Genomic DNA, 3,752 nt, shown 5'->3' with positions numbered 1-3,752 from the left:
TTGGGACTATATATCCTCTTCTGCTATCTTACAGCTACAAAAAAGAAACTTTAGGATATGACGCAGTGAAAATAAGTAGAATATATGAACCCGAGGCAAGTCTCCTCTCAAATAGCTGTATTTAAACTGAAAAACTGCCCTGGATGAATATTGCTTGGAATATCATTATCCAAATGCATTGGCTGACTTCAAATGTACACCTTGACTGCTTGAACAGCTGGTATGTGGGGTTTCAAGAAAGTAACAGCTGGGACCTCTTGGGACCTAAGCACAGTTGTTTGGAATTTTCTCCAAATATCCAGTTTTCTCACAGTTGCATGCATTATATTACGTGAGCAAACTTCCCATTAAAAAAAACATTTTTAATGGAAAATAAACTGCATGAATGAGCACTGAATGTATAATTCGAGTAAATCTGGCATTAGGGACATAGGTAAGCCTGCAAAATGAGGATAAACTGGATCCATACTTAATAGGGCCAAATGGTGTTTGTGTCTGTGAGTATATAGAGTGACAAGCATAGGGTTATTATGTGCTGCATCCAAATGAATCAACTCAAAGTGCTGGTATGACTGAAGCAAGCAGGGGTACCAGGTTGTTTTCTCGTTTCTTGTGTGTCTGTGTATTTGTTTGCTAGTTTGTATATCTGTGTCCTACTAAGGAATATTTTTTTACGTGCCTGGACGTATGCAGTCTTGTAAAGAAGAGAGCACGAGTTACGTGCTGTCACTTTCCCGCTCACAGGAATGTAGCTCCACCCACTAAACTGCATGTGAAGTTCACGCTAATACGCGGCAACCACGCTATTTGATGCGGGACATCGTGAGATATTTGCTCCTGTGTTAGGCAATATAAAATCTTTCATCGGTTACCAGCAGCACACGCCACCATAGCGCAAAATCTTCTCATGCCAAGAGAAGATTTACGCTATGCTTCCATTTTTGCTGCAAACCAGCAGTTAATACCTAAAACACTACAAACCTAAGTATACATTTACTCAAGAGCATTAATATAAATCTCCAGAAAGGTCTAGACTAGAACCTTTCACTATTCATAAATATTTGACAAACTATGACAAACATCCTCGGAACAGAAAACTGGTATAACAAGGATCTGATGGACCCCATGTCTTCTTCACTTATAAATACGATGTACAAAAGACATAATTTGCATGTTTACATGTAATTTTTCTCAATTATGTCTCACTTAGGCCTACATCAGTGTTCAAGAGGTATGCAACTCCATCCCTGCGCAAGCATGTTACAGAATATTGCTAACGTGTTAAATGTGGGGTACTCACTCATGTGGAGTTCATGCCATATGCTTTGCACATAGCTAAATCATCTCAAATCCTCTCTCTTGCATTTTCAATGCATAGAACAGAATTCAATCCTGTCTACTGAAGTTTCACCTCAGCCCTAAACCTAATCATAATCTTTGCCCTAATCCTAACCTAATCGCCCCAGTCCTAATTCTGACCCTAACCTTAACCAAAACCTAAAACCAAAAATCCAGTTTCAGAGTCCTGCCAACAGCATGTCTAAGGGGTCCCGCTAGAACCGTATGTGGCCCCAGTCACTGCAGGCACTATGGGCCCAGTCAGCCCTACGGGCCCAGTACCAAAGCATCTCCTCTTTTGCCTCCTCACCCCTTAGAAGGGTGATTTCATAGAAGCCTGATTAGCAGTCACCACTCCCCAGTGAGGGTGCTGGGAGTGAGAGAAGTGACATTGGGTGTGTCCAGATGCCACAAGCAGCAGTCAGAGCAAAGGTGCCATGCAGGTATACAAGACATGAAACTACAATATCTGCTGATGGCTGACAGCACAGTCTTCCCTCTAGCACTATGATCTTACTGCATTCATAAATAGTGAAAAAGTACTGCTGTAGTTAATCATATACAGTAAATGCCTATTTGAAAATTCTTGCATATGAAAACATTAAAACTTAAATGAAAATGACATTCCATATACATGACATTCCATATGAAATCTACATCAGGCAATTCTGATTTATGAGCATCAGGCAATTCTATATATTGAACTGATTCTATATACTTTAAACAAGTTGCAGGGTCTTCCCTTTGATTTATCATAGCAGAATAAACACTTTTTGAATAAGCATTCTTTCTGTACAAACAAATACATTTCCTTATAGCATTCTTACAGACTAAAGTCTTCAAATGGAGCCTCCAGCCCCAGGCTTCTTGTTGACTGTAAATAAAGATGAGATTACCTTTTGTTGCATCGTATCTTGTGATGATCACATCTTGGATTGCAGTTTGAGCAGTAATGTGTTATACTTTATCTTTTTCACAATGCACTGCAGACTTCCAACAGATGATGGCTCTAGCATCTTAAAATGCCAGAAAATAGAAGCCATTAATAACTTGGATTCTATCAATAATGTCCTCTTTGTGACATTTTAAAGGCTTGTTTCCTTGTGTCTACCAACATTACTTACCAACCATTTTTTTCTTTTGTGGAGAACTAACATGTCTGTATCAATGCCAAATTAGTTACCTACATTAACTACATGGTATGTCCTCTGATATGTCCTCTTATTAAATTGATCTAAAGTCTCACGAAACATTATAAAATGTTCAGACATATGCACTTCTTCTATAAGTAGCCATTACCTTCCATATATATAAATCAAACATGTACTTCATATGTACTTCATGTTATAGTCTTACTCTTGTGGTAAAGTGTTTACCATTCACACACCATGTAATCTTTATAATAAAATCCTACTGTATTTGCAAAATGTCAACACAGTACTTTATTTTGAAGTCGTCTCAAACATGCTTTAAAAGTGCGAACCTTTGGTTGAAAAGCCCATTTCAAATGAATAATGAATCAACCTCATTTCAAGCTAATATCTATGCTGAAATTGGGTTTTTAGCCAAGGGGGACTGCTCCTTGAGAATATATGGCCAAAAATTAAATTATCCACACTGATTTGGTCTTGTAATACTTTGACAGCTAGTAAGACTTCACACTGGCTTTTCTTTATTCCCCTTTTCTTTTTTGTGACCCTTTAAATTGTCGTCTTACACTAGATCACCTGAATGACAATGTGTAGTGTTTCTCCATTTCAGTCTTTCTGAATGATTGTTATGCACCACAGGCCTACACCGGGCAACGGGTTTCCTCCTGCCGCATTTACTGTGGCAATATTATGCATGCATGACCAGAGCTTCTTCTGATCTGCCATCAGTAGATATGTGGACTTCCAGTCTATTATGCATGCATGACCAGAGCCTCTTCTGATCTGTCATCAGTGGATATGAGGATTTCTAATCTTTTGTCAGCCTACTGCAAGCAGCAAGTCCATCAGAACATGCATAGATAAAATCTCTGACACTGTAATTGCTTTGCTCGTGTCCAATCACATGACGTATTCACAGGACAGATTTCAATGGATTTCATATGTATGAAGCCATAAGAGCTGGGACCACCAATCCACCCACAGGCACTGGCGGTTTGTTATATTTTATGTGTGCTGGCTGAGGTGAATTTCCATGGATTCACAATCTTCACAACTTCGTAAACGTTCCCATGTTTTCCACATACTTCTCGTTTTTACAGTGCATCTCCAGTCTGACAAAGTGTAGTTGCATTGTAATGGGACTTTAACATGGTGACAGTTTCAAATCCCAACTTAATGACCCTCACATACTGGTGCAGAGATCTACAGAGTCAGGAGATCATCCGTCATGACGCCAACACTCTACGGCCTACTCACCATTTC

Source organism: Brachyhypopomus gauderio, chromosome 3, assembly GCF_052324685.1.
Source record: "Brachyhypopomus gauderio isolate BG-103 chromosome 3, BGAUD_0.2, whole genome shotgun sequence".
In the NCBI taxonomy this organism is placed as follows: Eukaryota; Metazoa; Chordata; class Actinopteri; order Gymnotiformes; family Hypopomidae; genus Brachyhypopomus; species Brachyhypopomus gauderio.
This window is presented reverse-complemented; position numbering follows the sequence as displayed.